The sequence below is a fragment of the Gymnoscopelus microlampas genome (assembly GCF_963454915.1).
Source record: "Gymnoscopelus microlampas genome assembly, chromosome: 20".
Classification (NCBI taxonomy): Eukaryota; Metazoa; Chordata; class Actinopteri; order Myctophiformes; family Myctophidae; genus Gymnoscopelus; species Gymnoscopelus microlampas.
Window position 1 is genome coordinate 98,799 of NC_139957.1, and position 19,742 is coordinate 118,540.

The window sequence follows — 19,742 nt, forward strand, 5'->3', positions numbered from 1 at the left end:
GTTTGGCACAAGCTGTGGCCTTGGCGTGTGGTTGTAGCCACTTTACAGAAGCCCAGCTTCAAACCACACCCCCCTCGACGACAGAGGACAAGCACACGTCTTAAAGCCCCAATATAAGGGCAGAGGCCACGCCCCCGGCTTGAAACCACCCCCCAAAGGTGATAAGCCACGCCCACAGCTCCAAACCACGCCGCCATGGTGATAGGCCACGCCCCCAGCTTCAAGCCCCGCCCACCGGATATCAGATCTACAAGCTCATAGAGCTGTGACCTACCGGCTTGTAGATCTGCTGTTTTTCACGCCACAGGGCTTTAAGCCACCCCCCCCCCAGGCCGAAAGGCCACGCCCCCGGCTCCAAACCACGCCCCCCAGGCCACGCCCACAGAGGGGGCGGGGTCAAGGGGTCAAGGGTCAAGTGGGTCAATGCAGCCACTATGGGAAATATTCTATCTGCAGAGGTCAACATGTGTGAATTTTTCAAAGTCCAAAAGTCACCATCTGTGAAAATGACTAAGTCCAGAAGTGAAAACGGCCAAAGATGGGCTTTTGCCCGGCTCTCCACGGGGCCCCGGGGACCCCCCGGCCCCCACCGAGGTGCCCAGCCAGATCCCAGCTAAGCCCTGTACCCGGCTCTCCATCCGAACCCGGGGACCCACTCTTAAGCGCCCCCTGAGGAGTCCAGACCCAAGCCCGCGGGCGTTAGTTCGCCTCGCCCCTGGGGATATAGCTCGTTTTTTTCCAGAGAGCCATGGCACCACAGGCCGAAGTCCGGCCGTGCAAGGGCTCCCTTATTGGGGTGCGAGAGCTGAAAAGATGCCCTGTTGAAGGCCCCCCCACGCCAAACCGGGGCGTTCATAGAGGACGCCACCGGGCCAGGTGGAAGCACAGTGACGCGCAGTTCCGTGTTCGGCAGCCCACACAAGCTTTATAAGTTGTAGCGCCCCCTAGTGCCTCTCTGAAATGTCTGTTTTTTGGGGGATTTTTCTTTTGTTATCATTTTTTTTTTGTTTTCTGTCCATTTCAGCCCCCCAAAAAAAATGTAACATTGTATAATGTTCAACAAGGCCACGCCCCCTATTTCACACACATACACACACACACACACACACACACACACACACACACACACACACACACACACACACACACACACACACACACACACACACACACACACACACACACACACACACACACACACACACACACACACACACTGAATAACCTGACTCAGAGAGTGTGGGGGGGGTATTGCTATGTTGCCAGAAAGCTAAGAGCGTGCGCCGCTGAATGGTTGATCGGCGTGGCTGGCGCCTTTGCCGGCCACGGCGGAGAGAGGTCAGAATTACTCGGGTCTCTCTTCATGACGAATAAGCCTTTCGCCTTTTACTAAAGACTTCCGTGGAGAGGGACATTCATGAGTTATGCATATTTTTGGATGGCCTTGCCCTTTGGACGAGGCCGACTCAGCTGTTGAATGAAACGAGCCGTGGTATGCGGGCGTGTTTGAGGTCGAGGTAGGCGGGAGCGCCTTCGTGTCACTCTGTGGCCTTAACGTCTCGTTGGAGCTACTTTACGGAAGATGACAAAGTATGAGTTGCCGCAGGAAGGCGAGCGGGCAAGACATCAGATCTACGAGCCACGCCCGCAGCTGTAAGCCACGCCCCCAAGCCGATAGGCCACGCCCGCTGCTGTAAGCCACGCCCCTAAGCCGATAAGCCACGCCCGCAGCTGTAAGCCACGCCCACAGCTTCACGAGGGCGACAGGTGGGTGTCACGCCGGGTGAGAATGGAATCAGCGGAGAGTGCGGGCGTTCGGGCAGTCAGTTAAGGGGTTATCGCTTCTCGGCCTTTTGGCTAAGATCAAGTGTAGTATCTGTTCTTATCAGTTTAATATCTGATATGTCCCCTATATGGGGACTACATATTAAACGGATTTTTGAACTCGGGAGTCGAAACAGGGGCTTGCTCCGTTCGCTCCACGCATTGACCCGGCACTGCAGTGCCGCCGGGAACGGTGCACCTCCTATCGCCTTGTTGAAAGAACACGTGAGTAAATAAACACGCTTTGCTCCTGCCGTAGAGGTGGGCGACGCGTTGTTTTGCAAAGTGGTTCTAAAGTAGGGGATTCCACTTCCAAAAAACAGCGCATGTACGAGTCAACGTGTAGCCCATTTTCCTCCCCAACCCAACAATCGACAGCTAGCGTCCACGAGGTTCGTAAAATGTGTGTCCGCTCAATGCGGTCGACGTACGAACCGTCAGGGGACGCGCACGCGCGTGGGTCCTTGCCTCCACGCCACGCGCCAGCGAGGCATACTTACCTGGCAGGGGAGACACCATGATCACGAAGGTGGTTCACCCACGGCGAGGCTCAGCCATTGCACTCCGTGCTTTGCTGACCCGTGCGAATTCCCCAAATGTGGGAATCTCGACTGCATAATTTCTGGTAGTGGGGGACTGCGTTCGCGCTCTCCCCTGATGAAGTGTTGAAAACCAAGTACCTGTGAGCGAGTTTGGCACAAGCTGTGGCCTTGGCGTGTGGTTGTAGCCACTTTACAGAAGCCCAGCTTCAAACCACACCCCCCTCGACGACAGAGGACAAGCACACGTCTTAAAGCCCCAATATAAGGGCAGAGGCCACGCCCCCGGCTTGAAACCACCCCCCAAAGGTGATAAGCCACGCCCACAGCTCCAAACCACGCCGCCATGGTGATAGGCCACGCCCCCAGCTTCAAGCCCCGCCCACCGGATATCAGATCTACAAGCTCATAGAGCTGTGACCTACCGGCTTGTAGATCTGCTGTTTTTCACGCCACAGGGCTTTAAGCCACCCCCCCCCCAGGCCGAAAGGCCACGCCCCCGGCTCCAAACCACGCCCCCCAGGCCACGCCCACAGAGGGGGCGGGGTCAAGGGGTCAAGGGTCAAGTGGGTCAATGCAGCCACTATGGGAAATATTCTATCTGCAGAGGTCAACATGTGTGAATTTTTCAAAGTCCAAAAGTCACCATCTGTGAAAATGACTAAGTCCAGAAGTGAAAACGGCCAAAGATGGGCTTTTGCCCGGCTCTCCACGGGGCCCCGGGGACCCCCCGGCCCCCACCGAGGTGCCCAGCCAGATCCCAGCTAAGCCCTGTACCCGGCTCTCCATCCGAACCCGGGGACCCACTCTTAAGCGCCCCCTGAGGAGTCCAGACCCAAGCCCGCGGGCGTTAGTTCGCCTCGCCCCTGGGGATATAGCTCGTTTTTTTCCAGAGAGCCATGGCACCACAGGCCGAAGTCCGGCCGTGCAAGGGCTCCCTTATTGGGGTGCGAGAGCTGAAAAGATGCCCTGTTGAAGGCCCCCCCACGCCAAACCGGGGCGTTCATAGAGGACGCCACCGGGCCAGGTGGAAGCACAGTGACGCGCAGTTCCGTGTTCGGCAGCCCACACAAGCTTTATAAGTTGTAGCGCCCCCTAGTGCCTCTCTGAAATGTCTGTTTTTTGGGGGATTTTTCTTTTGTTATCATTTTTTTTTTGTTTTCTGTCCATTTCAGCCCCCCAAAAAAAATGTAACATTGTATAATGTTCAACAAGGCCACGCCCCCTATTTCACACACATACACACACACACACACACACACACACACACACACACACACACACACACACACACACACACACACACACACACACACACACACACACACACACACACACACACACACACACACACACACACACACACACTGAATAACCTGACTCAGAGAGTGTGGGGGGGGTATTGCTATGTTGCCAGAAAGCTAAGAGCGTGCGCCGCTGAATGGTTGATCGGCGTGGCTGGCGCCTTTGCCGGCCACGGCGGAGAGAGGTCAGAATTACTCGGGTCTCTCTTCATGACGAATAAGCCTTTCGCCTTTTACTAAAGACTTCCGTGGAGAGGGACATTCATGAGTTATGCATATTTTTGGATGGCCTTGCCCTTTGGACGAGGCCGACTCAGCTGTTGAATGAAACGAGCCGTGGTATGCGGGCGTGTTTGAGGTCGAGGTAGGCGGGAGCGCCTTCGTGTCACTCTGTGGCCTTAACGTCTCGTTGGAGCTACTTTACGGAAGATGACAAAGTATGAGTTGCCGCAGGAAGGCGAGCGGGCAAGACATCAGATCTACGAGCCACGCCCGCAGCTGTAAGCCACGCCCCCAAGCCGATAGGCCACGCCCGCTGCTGTAAGCCACGCCCCTAAGCCGATAAGCCACGCCCGCAGCTGTAAGCCACGCCCACAGCTTCACGAGGGCGACAGGTGGGTGTCACGCCGGGTGAGAATGGAATCAGCGGAGAGTGCGGGCGTTCGGGCAGTCAGTTAAGGGGTTATCGCTTCTCGGCCTTTTGGCTAAGATCAAGTGTAGTATCTGTTCTTATCAGTTTAATATCTGATATGTCCCCTATATGGGGACTACATATTAAACGGATTTTTGAACTCGGGAGTCGAAACAGGGGCTTGCTCCGTTCGCTCCACGCATTGACCCGGCACTGCAGTGCCGCCGGGAACGGTGCACCTCCTATCGCCTTGTTGAAAGAACACGTGAGTAAATAAACACGCTTTGCTCCTGCCGTAGAGGTGGGCGACGCGTTGTTTTGCAAAGTGGTTCTAAAGTAGGGGATTCCACTTCCAAAAAACAGCGCATGTACGAGTCAACGTGTAGCCCATTTTCCTCCCCAACCCAACAATCGACAGCTAGCGTCCACGAGGTTCGTAAAATGTGTGTCCGCTCAATGCGGTCGACGTACGAACCGTCAGGGGACGCGCACGCGCGTGGGTCCTTGCCTCCACGCCACGCGCCAGCGAGGCATACTTACCTGGCAGGGGAGACACCATGATCACGAAGGTGGTTCACCCACGGCGAGGCTCAGCCATTGCACTCCGTGCTTTGCTGACCCGTGCGAATTCCCCAAATGTGGGAATCTCGACTGCATAATTTCTGGTAGTGGGGGACTGCGTTCGCGCTCTCCCCTGATGAAGTGTTGAAAACCAAGTACCTGTGAGCGAGTTTGGCACAAGCTGTGGCCTTGGCGTGTGGTTGTAGCCACTTTACAGAAGCCCAGCTTCAAACCACACCCCCCTCGACGACAGAGGACAAGCACACGTCTTAAAGCCCCAATATAAGGGCAGAGGCCACGCCCCCGGCTTGAAACCACCCCCCAAAGGTGATAAGCCACGCCCACAGCTCCAAACCACGCCGCCATGGTGATAGGCCACGCCCCCAGCTTCAAGCCCCGCCCACCGGATATCAGATCTACAAGCTCATAGAGCTGTGACCTACCGGCTTGTAGATCTGCTGTTTTTCACGCCACAGGGCTTTAAGCCACCCCCCCCCCAGGCCGAAAGGCCACGCCCCCGGCTCCAAACCACGCCCCCCAGGCCACGCCCACAGAGGGGGCGGGGTCAAGGGGTCAAGGGTCAAGTGGGTCAATGCAGCCACTATGGGAAATATTCTATCTGCAGAGGTCAACATGTGTGAATTTTTCAAAGTCCAAAAGTCACCATCTGTGAAAATGACTAAGTCCAGAAGTGAAAACGGCCAAAGATGGGCTTTTGCCCGGCTCTCCACGGGGCCCCGGGGACCCCCCGGCCCCCACCGAGGTGCCCAGCCAGATCCCAGCTAAGCCCTGTACCCGGCTCTCCATCCGAACCCGGGGACCCACTCTTAAGCGCCCCCTGAGGAGTCCAGACCCAAGCCCGCGGGCGTTAGTTCGCCTCGCCCCTGGGGATATAGCTCGTTTTTTTCCAGAGAGCCATGGCACCACAGGCCGAAGTCCGGCCGTGCAAGGGCTCCCTTATTGGGGTGCGAGAGCTGAAAAGATGCCCTGTTGAAGGCCCCCCCACGCCAAACCGGGGCGTTCATAGAGGACGCCACCGGGCCAGGTGGAAGCACAGTGACGCGCAGTTCCGTGTTCGGCAGCCCACACAAGCTTTATAAGTTGTAGCGCCCCCTAGTGCCTCTCTGAAATGTCTGTTTTTTGGGGGATTTTTCTTTTGTTATCATTTTTTTTTTGTTTTCTGTCCATTTCAGCCCCCCAAAAAAAATGTAACATTGTATAATGTTCAACAAGGCCACGCCCCCTATTTCACACACATACACACACACACACACACACACACACACACACACACACACACACACACACACACACACACACACACACACACACACACACACACACACACACACACACACACACACACACACACACACACACACACACTGAATAACCTGACTCAGAGAGTGTGGGGGGGGTATTGCTATGTTGCCAGAAAGCTAAGAGCGTGCGCCGCTGAATGGTTGATCGGCGTGGCTGGCGCCTTTGCCGGCCACGGCGGAGAGAGGTCAGAATTACTCGGGTCTCTCTTCATGACGAATAAGCCTTTCGCCTTTTACTAAAGACTTCCGTGGAGAGGGACATTCATGAGTTATGCATATTTTTGGATGGCCTTGCCCTTTGGACGAGGCCGACTCAGCTGTTGAATGAAACGAGCCGTGGTATGCGGGCGTGTTTGAGGTCGAGGTAGGCGGGAGCGCCTTCGTGTCACTCTGTGGCCTTAACGTCTCGTTGGAGCTACTTTACGGAAGATGACAAAGTATGAGTTGCCGCAGGAAGGCGAGCGGGCAAGACATCAGATCTACGAGCCACGCCCGCAGCTGTAAGCCACGCCCCCAAGCCGATAGGCCACGCCCGCTGCTGTAAGCCACGCCCCTAAGCCGATAAGCCACGCCCGCAGCTGTAAGCCACGCCCACAGCTTCACGAGGGCGACAGGTGGGTGTCACGCCGGGTGAGAATGGAATCAGCGGAGAGTGCGGGCGTTCGGGCAGTCAGTTAAGGGGTTATCGCTTCTCGGCCTTTTGGCTAAGATCAAGTGTAGTATCTGTTCTTATCAGTTTAATATCTGATATGTCCCCTATATGGGGACTACATATTAAACGGATTTTTGAACTCGGGAGTCGAAACAGGGGCTTGCTCCGTTCGCTCCACGCATTGACCCGGCACTGCAGTGCCGCCGGGAACGGTGCACCTCCTATCGCCTTGTTGAAAGAACACGTGAGTAAATAAACACGCTTTGCTCCTGCCGTAGAGGTGGGCGACGCGTTGTTTTGCAAAGTGGTTCTAAAGTAGGGGATTCCACTTCCAAAAAACAGCGCATGTACGAGTCAACGTGTAGCCCATTTTCCTCCCCAACCCAACAATCGACAGCTAGCGTCCACGAGGTTCGTAAAATGTGTGTCCGCTCAATGCGGTCGACGTACGAACCGTCAGGGGACGCGCACGCGCGTGGGTCCTTGCCTCCACGCCACGCGCCAGCGAGGCATACTTACCTGGCAGGGGAGACACCATGATCACGAAGGTGGTTCACCCACGGCGAGGCTCAGCCATTGCACTCCGTGCTTTGCTGACCCGTGCGAATTCCCCAAATGTGGGAATCTCGACTGCATAATTTCTGGTAGTGGGGGACTGCGTTCGCGCTCTCCCCTGATGAAGTGTTGAAAACCAAGTACCTGTGAGCGAGTTTGGCACAAGCTGTGGCCTTGGCGTGTGGTTGTAGCCACTTTACAGAAGCCCAGCTTCAAACCACACCCCCCTCGACGACAGAGGACAAGCACACGTCTTAAAGCCCCAATATAAGGGCAGAGGCCACGCCCCCGGCTTGAAACCACCCCCCAAAGGTGATAAGCCACGCCCACAGCTCCAAACCACGCCGCCATGGTGATAGGCCACGCCCCCAGCTTCAAGCCCCGCCCACCGGATATCAGATCTACAAGCTCATAGAGCTGTGACCTACCGGCTTGTAGATCTGCTGTTTTTCACGCCACAGGGCTTTAAGCCACCCCCCCCCCAGGCCGAAAGGCCACGCCCCCGGCTCCAAACCACGCCCCCCAGGCCACGCCCACAGAGGGGGCGGGGTCAAGGGGTCAAGGGTCAAGTGGGTCAATGCAGCCACTATGGGAAATATTCTATCTGCAGAGGTCAACATGTGTGAATTTTTCAAAGTCCAAAAGTCACCATCTGTGAAAATGACTAAGTCCAGAAGTGAAAACGGCCAAAGATGGGCTTTTGCCCGGCTCTCCACGGGGCCCCGGGGACCCCCCGGCCCCCACCGAGGTGCCCAGCCAGATCCCAGCTAAGCCCTGTACCCGGCTCTCCATCCGAACCCGGGGACCCACTCTTAAGCGCCCCCTGAGGAGTCCAGACCCAAGCCCGCGGGCGTTAGTTCGCCTCGCCCCTGGGGATATAGCTCGTTTTTTTCCAGAGAGCCATGGCACCACAGGCCGAAGTCCGGCCGTGCAAGGGCTCCCTTATTGGGGTGCGAGAGCTGAAAAGATGCCCTGTTGAAGGCCCCCCCACGCCAAACCGGGGCGTTCATAGAGGACGCCACCGGGCCAGGTGGAAGCACAGTGACGCGCAGTTCCGTGTTCGGCAGCCCACACAAGCTTTATAAGTTGTAGCGCCCCCTAGTGCCTCTCTGAAATGTCTGTTTTTTGGGGGATTTTTCTTTTGTTATCATTTTTTTTTTGTTTTCTGTCCATTTCAGCCCCCCAAAAAAAATGTAACATTGTATAATGTTCAACAAGGCCACGCCCCCTATTTCACACACATACACAGACACACACACACACACACACACACACACACACACACACACACACACACACACACACACACACACACACACACACACACACACACACACACACACACACACACACACACACACACACTGAATAACCTGACTCAGAGAGTGTGGGGGGGGTATTGCTATGTTGCCAGAAAGCTAAGAGCGTGCGCCGCTGAATGGTTGATCGGCGTGGCTGGCGCCTTTGCCGGCCACGGCGGAGAGAGGTCAGAATTACTCGGGTCTCTCTTCATGACGAATAAGCCTTTCGCCTTTTACTAAAGACTTCCGTGGAGAGGGACATTCATGAGTTATGCATATTTTTGGATGGCCTTGCCCTTTGGACGAGGCCGACTCAGCTGTTGAATGAAACGAGCCGTGGTATGCGGGCGTGTTTGAGGTCGAGGTAGGCGGGAGCGCCTTCGTGTCACTCTGTGGCCTTAACGTCTCGTTGGAGCTACTTTACGGAAGATGACAAAGTATGAGTTGCCGCAGGAAGGCGAGCGGGCAAGACATCAGATCTACGAGCCACGCCCGCAGCTGTAAGCCACGCCCCCAAGCCGATAGGCCACGCCCGCTGCTGTAAGCCACGCCCCTAAGCCGATAAGCCACGCCCGCAGCTGTAAGCCACGCCCACAGCTTCACGAGGGCGACAGGTGGGTGTCACGCCGGGTGAGAATGGAATCAGCGGAGAGTGCGGGCGTTCGGGCAGTCAGTTAAGGGGTTATCGCTTCTCGGCCTTTTGGCTAAGATCAAGTGTAGTATCTGTTCTTATCAGTTTAATATCTGATATGTCCCCTATATGGGGACTACATATTAAACGGATTTTTGAACTCGGGAGTCGAAACAGGGGCTTGCTCCGTTCGCTCCACGCATTGACCCGGCACTGCAGTGCCGCCGGGAACGGTGCACCTCCTATCGCCTTGTTGAAAGAACACGTGAGTAAATAAACACGCTTTGCTCCTGCCGTAGAGGTGGGCGACGCGTTGTTTTGCAAAGTGGTTCTAAAGTAGGGGATTCCACTTCCAAAAAACAGCGCATGTACGAGTCAACGTGTAGCCCATTTTCCTCCCCAACCCAACAATCGACAGCTAGCGTCCACGAGGTTCGTAAAATGTGTGTCCGCTCAATGCGGTCGACGTACGAACCGTCAGGGGACGCGCACGCGCGTGGGTCCTTGCCTCCACGCCACGCGCCAGCGAGGCATACTTACCTGGCAGGGGAGACACCATGATCACGAAGGTGGTTCACCCACGGCGAGGCTCAGCCATTGCACTCCGTGCTTTGCTGACCCGTGCGAATTCCCCAAATGTGGGAATCTCGACTGCATAATTTCTGGTAGTGGGGGACTGCGTTCGCGCTCTCCCCTGATGAAGTGTTGAAAACCAAGTACCTGTGAGCGAGTTTGGCACAAGCTGTGGCCTTGGCGTGTGGTTGTAGCCACTTTACAGAAGCCCAGCTTCAAACCACACCCCCCTCGACGACAGAGGACAAGCACACGTCTTAAAGCCCCAATATAAGGGCAGAGGCCACGCCCCCGGCTTGAAACCACCCCCCAAAGGTGATAAGCCACGCCCACAGCTCCAAACCACGCCGCCATGGTGATAGGCCACGCCCCCAGCTTCAAGCCCCGCCCACCGGATATCAGATCTACAAGCTCATAGAGCTGTGACCTACCGGCTTGTAGATCTGCTGTTTTTCACGCCACAGGGCTTTAAGCCACCCCCCCCCCAGGCCGAAAGGCCACGCCCCCGGCTCCAAACCACGCCCCCCAGGCCACGCCCACAGAGGGGGCGGGGTCAAGGGGTCAAGGGTCAAGTGGGTCAATGCAGCCACTATGGGAAATATTCTATCTGCAGAGGTCAACATGTGTGAATTTTTCAAAGTCCAAAAGTCACCATCTGTGAAAATGACTAAGTCCAGAAGTGAAAACGGCCAAAGATGGGCTTTTGCCCGGCTCTCCACGGGGCCCCGGGGACCCCCCGGCCCCCACCGAGGTGCCCAGCCAGATCCCAGCTAAGCCCTGTACCCGGCTCTCCATCCGAACCCGGGGACCCACTCTTAAGCGCCCCCTGAGGAGTCCAGACCCAAGCCCGCGGGCGTTAGTTCGCCTCGCCCCTGGGGATATAGCTCGTTTTTTTCCAGAGAGCCATGGCACCACAGGCCGAAGTCCGGCCGTGCAAGGGCTCCCTTATTGGGGTGCGAGAGCTGAAAAGATGCCCTGTTGAAGGCCCCCCCACGCCAAACCGGGGCGTTCATAGAGGACGCCACCGGGCCAGGTGGAAGCACAGTGACGCGCAGTTCCGTGTTCGGCAGCCCACACAAGCTTTATAAGTTGTAGCGCCCCCTAGTGCCTCTCTGAAATGTCTGTTTTTTGGGGGATTTTTCTTTTGTTATCATTTTTTTTTTGTTTTCTGTCCATTTCAGCCCCCCAAAAAAAATGTAACATTGTATAATGTTCAACAAGGCCACGCCCCCTATTTCACACACATACACATACACAGACACACACACACACACACACACACACACACACACACACACACACACACACACACACACACACACACACACACACACACACACACTGAATAACCTGACTCAGAGAGTGTGGGGGGGGTATTGCTATGTTGCCAGAAAGCTAAGAGCGTGCGCCGCTGAATGGTTGATCGGCGTGGCTGGCGCCTTTGCCGGCCACGGCGGAGAGAGGTCAGAATTACTCGGGTCTCTCTTCATGACGAATAAGCCTTTCGCCTTTTACTAAAGACTTCCGTGGAGAGGGACATTCATGAGTTATGCATATTTTTGGATGGCCTTGCCCTTTGGACGAGGCCGACTCAGCTGTTGAATGAAACGAGCCGTGGTATGCGGGCGTGTTTGAGGTCGAGGTAGGCGGGAGCGCCTTCGTGTCACTCTGTGGCCTTAACGTCTCGTTGGAGCTACTTTACGGAAGATGACAAAGTATGAGTTGCCGCAGGAAGGCGAGCGGGCAAGACATCAGATCTACGAGCCACGCCCGCAGCTGTAAGCCACGCCCCCAAGCCGATAGGCCACGCCCGCTGCTGTAAGCCACGCCCCTAAGCCGATAAGCCACGCCCGCAGCTGTAAGCCACGCCCACAGCTTCACGAGGGCGACAGGTGGGTGTCACGCCGGGTGAGAATGGAATCAGCGGAGAGTGCGGGCGTTCGGGCAGTCAGTTAAGGGGTTATCGCTTCTCGGCCTTTTGGCTAAGATCAAGTGTAGTATCTGTTCTTATCAGTTTAATATCTGATATGTCCCCTATATGGGGACTACATATTAAACGGATTTTTGAACTCGGGAGTCGAAACAGGGGCTTGCTCCGTTCGCTCCACGCATTGACCCGGCACTGCAGTGCCGCCGGGAACGGTGCACCTCCTATCGCCTTGTTGAAAGAACACGTGAGTAAATAAACACGCTTTGCTCCTGCCGTAGAGGTGGGCGACGCGTTGTTTTGCAAAGTGGTTCTAAAGTAGGGGATTCCACTTCCAAAAAACAGCGCATGTACGAGTCAACGTGTAGCCCATTTTCCTCCCCAACCCAACAATCGACAGCTAGCGTCCACGAGGTTCGTAAAATGTGTGTCCGCTCAATGCGGTCGACGTACGAACCGTCAGGGGACGCGCACGCGCGTGGGTCCTTGCCTCCACGCCACGCGCCAGCGAGGCATACTTACCTGGCAGGGGAGACACCATGATCACGAAGGTGGTTCACCCACGGCGAGGCTCAGCCATTGCACTCCGTGCTTTGCTGACCCGTGCGAATTCCCCAAATGTGGGAATCTCGACTGCATAATTTCTGGTAGTGGGGGACTGCGTTCGCGCTCTCCCCTGATGAAGTGTTGAAAACCAAGTACCTGTGAGCGAGTTTGGCACAAGCTGTGGCCTTGGCGTGTGGTTGTAGCCACTTTACAGAAGCCCAGCTTCAAACCACACCCCCCTCGACGACAGAGGACAAGCACACGTCTTAAAGCCCCAATATAAGGGCAGAGGCCACGCCCCCGGCTTGAAACCACCCCCCAAAGGTGATAAGCCACGCCCACAGCTCCAAACCACGCCGCCATGGTGATAGGCCACGCCCCCAGCTTCAAGCCCCGCCCACCGGATATCAGATCTACAAGCTCATAGAGCTGTGACCTACCGGCTTGTAGATCTGCTGTTTTTCACGCCACAGGGCTTTAAGCCACCCCCCCCCCAGGCCGAAAGGCCACGCCCCCGGCTCCAAACCACGCCCCCCAGGCCACGCCCACAGAGGGGGCGGGGTCAAGGGGTCAAGGGTCAAGTGGGTCAATGCAGCCACTATGGGAAATATTCTATCTGCAGAGGTCAACATGTGTGAATTTTTCAAAGTCCAAAAGTCACCATCTGTGAAAATGACTAAGTCCAGAAGTGAAAACGGCCAAAGATGGGCTTTTGCCCGGCTCTCCACGGGGCCCCGGGGACCCCCCGGCCCCCACCGAGGTGCCCAGCCAGATCCCAGCTAAGCCCTGTACCCGGCTCTCCATCCGAACCCGGGGACCCACTCTTAAGCGCCCCCTGAGGAGTCCAGACCCAAGCCCGCGGGCGTTAGTTCGCCTCGCCCCTGGGGATATAGCTCGTTTTTTTCCAGAGAGCCATGGCACCACAGGCCGAAGTCCGGCCGTGCAAGGGCTCCCTTATTGGGGTGCGAGAGCTGAAAAGATGCCCTGTTGAAGGCCCCCCCACGCCAAACCGGGGCGTTCATAGAGGACGCCACCGGGCCAGGTGGAAGCACAGTGACGCGCAGTTCCGTGTTCGGCAGCCCACACAAGCTTTATAAGTTGTAGCGCCCCCTAGTGCCTCTCTGAAATGTCTGTTTTTTGGGGGATTTTTCTTTTGTTATCATTTTTTTTTTGTTTTCTGTCCATTTCAGCCCCCCAAAAAAAATGTAACATTGTATAATGTTCAACAAGGCCACGCCCCCTATTTCACACACATACACACACACACACACACACACACACACACACACACACACACACACACACACACACACACACACACACACACACACACACACACACACACACACACACACACACACACACACACACACACACACACACTGAATAACCTGACTCAGAGAGTGTGGGGGGGGTATTGCTATGTTGCCAGAAAGCTAAGAGCGTGCGCCGCTGAATGGTTGATCGGCGTGGCTGGCGCCTTTGCCGGCCACGGCGGAGAGAGGTCAGAATTACTCGGGTCTCTCTTCATGACGAATAAGCCTTTCGCCTTTTACTAAAGACTTCCGTGGAGAGGGACATTCATGAGTTATGCATATTTTTGGATGGCCTTGCCCTTTGGACGAGGCCGACTCAGCTGTTGAATGAAACGAGCCGTGGTATGCGGGCGTGTTTGAGGTCGAGGTAGGCGGGAGCGCCTTCGTGTCACTCTGTGGCCTTAACGTCTCGTTGGAGCTACTTTACGGAAGATGACAAAGTATGAGTTGCCGCAGGAAGGCGAGCGGGCAAGACATCAGATCTACGAGCCACGCCCGCAGCTGTAAGCCACGCCCCCAAGCCGATAGGCCACGCCCGCTGCTGTAAGCCACGCCCCTAAGCCGATAAGCCACGCCCGCAGCTGTAAGCCACGCCCACAGCTTCACGAGGGCGACAGGTGGGTGTCACGCCGGGTGAGAATGGAATCAGCGGAGAGTGCGGGCGTTCGGGCAGTCAGTTAAGGGGTTATCGCTTCTCGGCCTTTTGGCTAAGATCAAGTGTAGTATCTGTTCTTATCAGTTTAATATCTGATATGTCCCCTATATGGGGACTACATATTAAACGGATTTTTGAACTCGGGAGTCGAAACAGGGGCTTGCTCCGTTCGCTCCACGCATTGACCCGGCACTGCAGTGCCGCCGGGAACGGTGCACCTCCTATCGCCTTGTTGAAAGAACACGTGAGTAAATAAACACGCTTTGCTCCTGCCGTAGAGGTGGGCGACGCGTTGTTTTGCAAAGTGGTTCTAAAGTAGGGGATTCCACTTCCAAAAAACAGCGCATGTACGAGTCAACGTGTAGCCCATTTTCCTCCCCAACCCAACAATCGACAGCTAGCGTCCACGAGGTTCGTAAAATGTGTGTCCGCTCAATGCGGTCGACGTACGAACCGTCAGGGGACGCGCACGCGCGTGGGTCCTTGCCTCCACGCCACGCGCCAGCGAGGCATACTTACCTGGCAGGGGAGACACCATGATCACGAAGGTGGTTCACCCACGGCGAGGCTCAGCCATTGCACTCCGTGCTTTGCTGACCCGTGCGAATTCCCCAAATGTGGGAATCTCGACTGCATAATTTCTGGTAGTGGGGGACTGCGTTCGCGCTCTCCCCTGATGAAGTGTTGAAAACCAAGTACCTGTGAGCGAGTTTGGCACAAGCTGTGGCCTTGGCGTGTGGTTGTAGCCACTTTACAGAAGCCCAGCTTCAAACCACACCCCCCTCGACGACAGAGGACAAGCACACGTCTTAAAGCCCCAATATAAGGGCAGAGGCCACGCCCCCGGCTTGAAACCACCCCCCAAAGGTGATAAGCCACGCCCACAGCTCCAAACCACGCCGCCATGGTGATAGGCCACGCCCCCAGCTTCAAGCCCCGCCCACCGGATATCAGATCTACAAGCTCATAGAGCTGTGACCTACCGGCTTGTAGATCTGCTGTTTTTCACGCCACAGGGCTTTAAGCCACCCCCCCCCCAGGCCGAAAGGCCACGCCCCCGGCTCCAAACCACGCCCCCCAGGCCACGCCCACAGAGGGGGCGGGGTCAAGGGGTCAAGGGTCAAGTGGGTCAATGCAGCCACTATGGGAAATATTCTATCTGCAGAGGTCAACATGTGTGAATTTTTCAAAGTCCAAAAGTCACCATCTGTGAAAATGACTAAGTCCAGAAGTGAAAACGGCCAAAGATGGGCTTTTGCCCGGCTCTCCACGGGGCCCCGGGGACCCCCCGGCCCCCACCGAGGTGCCCAGCCAGATCCCAGCTAAGCCCTGTACCCGGCTCTCCATCCGAACCCGGGGACCCACTCTTAAGCGCCCCCTGAGGAGTCCAGACCCAAGCCCGCGGGCGTTAGTTCGCCTCGCCCCTGGGGATATAGCTCGTTTTTTTCCAGAGAGCCATGGCACCACAGGCCGAAGTCCGGCCGTGCAAGGGCTCCCTTATTGGGGTGCGAGAGCTGAAAAGATGCCCTGTTGAAGGCCCCCCCACGCCAAACCGGGGCGTTCATAGGACGCCACCGGGCCAGGTGGAAGCACAGTGACGCGCAGTTCCGTGTTCGGCAGCCCACACAAGCTTTATAAGTTGTAGCGCCCCCTAGTGCCTCTCTGAAATGTCTGTTTTTTGGGGGATTTTTCTTTTGTTATCATTTTTTTTTTGTTTTCTGTCCATTTCAGCCCCCCAAAAAAAATGTAACATTGTATAATGTTCAACAAGGCCACGCCCCCTATTTCACACACATACACACACACACACACACACACACACACACACACACACACACACACACACACACACACACACACACACACACACACACACACACACACACACACACACACACACACACACACACACACACACACACACACTGAATAACCTGACTCAGAGAGTGTGGGGGGGGTATTGCTATGTTGCCAGAAAGCTAAGAGCGTGCGCCGCTGAATGGTTGATCGGCGTGGCTGGCGCCTTTGCCGGCCACGGCGGAGAGAGGTCAGAATTACTCGGGTCTCTCTTCATGACGAATAAGCCTTTCGCCTTTTACTAAAGACTTCCGTGGAGAGGGACATTCATGAGTTATGCATATTTTTGGATGGCCTTGCCCTTTGGACGAGGCCGACTCAGCTGTTGAATGAAACGAGCCGTGGTATGCGGGCGTGTTTGAGGTCGAGGTAGGCGGGAGCGCCTTCGTGTCACTCTGTGGCCTTAACGTCTCGTTGGAGCTACTTTACGGAAGATGACAAAGTATGAGTTGCCGCAGGAAGGCGAGCGGGCAAGACATCAGATCTACGAGCCACGCCCGCAGCTGTAAGCCACGCCCCCAAGCCGATAGGCCACGCCCGCTGCTGTAAGCCACGCCCCTAAGCCGATAAGCCACGCCCGCAGCTGTAAGCCACGCCCACAGCTTCACGAGGGCGACAGGTGGGTGTCACGCCGGGTGAGAATGGAATCAGCGGAGAGTGCGGGCGTTCGGGCAGTCAGTTAAGGGGTTATCGCTTCTCGGCCTTTTGGCTAAGATCAAGTGTAGTATCTGTTCTTATCAGTTTAATATCTGATATGTCCCCTATATGGGGACTACATATTAAACGGATTTTTGAACTCGGGAGTCGAAACAGGGGCTTGCTCCGTTCGCTCCACGCATTGACCCGGCACTGCAGTGCCGCCGGGAACGGTGCACCTCCTATCGCCTTGTTGAAAGAACACGTGAGTAAATAAACACGCTTTGCTCCTGCCGTAGAGGTGGGCGACGCGTTGTTTTGCAAAGTGGTTCTAAAGTAGGGGATTCCACTTCCAAAAAACAGCGCATGTACGAGTCAACGTGTAGCCCATTTTCCTCCCCAACCCAACAATCGACAGCTAGCGTCCACGAGGTTCGTAAAATGTGTGTCCGCTCAATGCGGTCGACGTACGAACCGTCAGGGGACGCGCACGCGCGTGGGTCCTTGCCTCCACGCCACGCGCCAGCGAGGCATACTTACCTGGCAGGGGAGACACCATGATCACGAAGGTGGTTCACCCACGGCGAGGCTCAGCCATTGCACTCCGTGCTTTGCTGACCCGTGCGAATTCCCCAAATGTGGGAATCTCGACTGCATAATTTCTGGTAGTGGGGGACTGCGTTCGCGCTCTCCCCTGATGAAGTGTTGAAAACCAAGTACCTGTGAGCGAGTTTGGCACAAGCTGTGGCCTTGGCGTGTGGTTGTAGCCACTTTACAGAAGCCCAGCTTCAAACCACACCCCCCTCGACGACAGAGGACAAGCACACGTCTTAAAGCCCCAATATAAGGGCAGAGGCCACGCCCCCGGCTTGAAACCACCCCCCAAAGGTGATAAGCCACGCCCACAGCTCCAAACCACGCCGCCATGGTGATAGGCCACGCCCCCAGCTTCAAGCCCCGCCCACCGGATATCAGATCTACAAGCTCATAGAGCTGTGACCTACCGGCTTGTAGATCTGCTGTTTTTCACGCCACAGGGCTTTAAGCCACCCCCCCCCCAGGCCGAAAGGCCACGCCCCCGGCTCCAAACCACGCCCCCCAGGCCACGCCCACAGAGGGGGCGGGGTCAAGGGGTCAAGGGTCAAGTGGGTCAATGCAGCCACTATGGGAAATATTCTATCTGCAGAGGTCAACATGTGTGAATTTTTCAAAGTCCAAAAGTCACCATCTGTGAAAATGACTAAGTCCAGAAGTGAAAACGGCCAAAGATGGGCTTTTGCCCGGCTCTCCACGGGGCCCCGGGGACCCCCCGGCCCCCACCGAGGTGCCCAGCCAGATCCCAGCTAAGCCCTGTACCCGGCTCTCCATCCGAACCCGGGGACCCACTCTTAAGCGCCCCCTGAGGAGTCCAGACCCAAGCCCGCGGGCGTTAGTTCGCCTCGCCCCTGGGGATATAGCTCGTTTTTTTCCAGAGAGCCATGGCACCACAGGCCGAAGTCCGGCCGTGCAAGGGCTCCCTTATTGGGGTGCGAGAGCTGAAAAGATGCCCTGTTGAAGGCCCCCCCACGCCAAACCGGGGCGTTCATAGAGGACGCCACCGGGCCAGGTGGAAGCACAGTGACGCGCAGTTCCGTGTTCGGCAGCCCACACAAGCTTTATAAGTTGTAGCGCCCCCTAGTGCCTCTCTGAAATGTCTGTTTTTTGGGGGATTTTTCTTTTGTTATCATTTTTTTTTTGTTTTCTGTCCATTTCAGCCCCCCAAAAAAAATGTAACATTGTATAATGTTCAACAAGGCCACGCCCCCTATTTCACACACATACACAGACACACACACACACACACACACACACACACACACACACACACACACACACACACACACACACACACACACACACACACACACACACACACACACACACACACACACACACACTGAATAACCTGACTCAGAGAGTGTGGGGGGGGTATTGCTATGTTGCCAGAAAGCTAAGAGCGTGCGCCGCTGAATGGTTGATCGGCGTGGCTGGCGCCTTTGCCGGCCACGGCGGAGAGAGGTCAGAATTACTCGGGTCTCTCTTCATGACGAATAAGCCTTTCGCCTTTTACTAAAGACTTCCGTGGAGAGGGACATTCATGAGTTATGCATATTTTTGGATGGCCTTGCCCTTTGGACGAGGCCGACTCAGCTGTTGAATGAAACGAGCCGTGGTATGCGGGCGTGTTTGAGGTCGAGGTAGGCGGGAGCGCCTTCGTGTCACTCTGTGGCCTTAACGTCTCGTTGGAGCTACTTTACGGAAGATGACAAAGTATGAGTTGCCGCAGGAAGGCGAGCGGGCAAGACATCAGATCTACGAGCCACGCCCGCAGCTGTAAGCCACGCCCCCAAGCCGATAGGCCACGCCCGCTGCTGTAAGCCACGCCCCTAAGCCGATAAGCCACGCCCGCAGCTGTAAGCCACGCCCACAGCTTCACGAGGGCGACAGGTGGGTGTCACGCCGGGTGAGAATGGAATCAGCGGAGAGTGCGGGCGTTCGGGCAGTCAGTTAAGGGGTTATCGCTTCTCGGCCTTTTGGCTAAGATCAAGTGTAGTATCTGTTCTTATCAGTTTAATATCTGATATGTCCCCTATATGGGGACTACATATTAAACGGATTTTTGAACTCGGGAGTCGAAACAGGGGCTTGCTCCGTTCGCTCCACGCATTGACCCGGCACTGCAGTGCCGCCGGGAACGGTGCACCTCCTATCGCCTTGTTGAAAGAACACGTGAGTAAATAAACACGCTTTGCTCCTGCCGTAGAGGTGGGCGACGCGTTGTTTTGCAAAGTGGTTCTAAAGTAGGGGATTCCACTTCCAAAAAACAGCGCATGTACGAGTCAACGTGTAGCCCATTTTCCTCCCCAACCCAA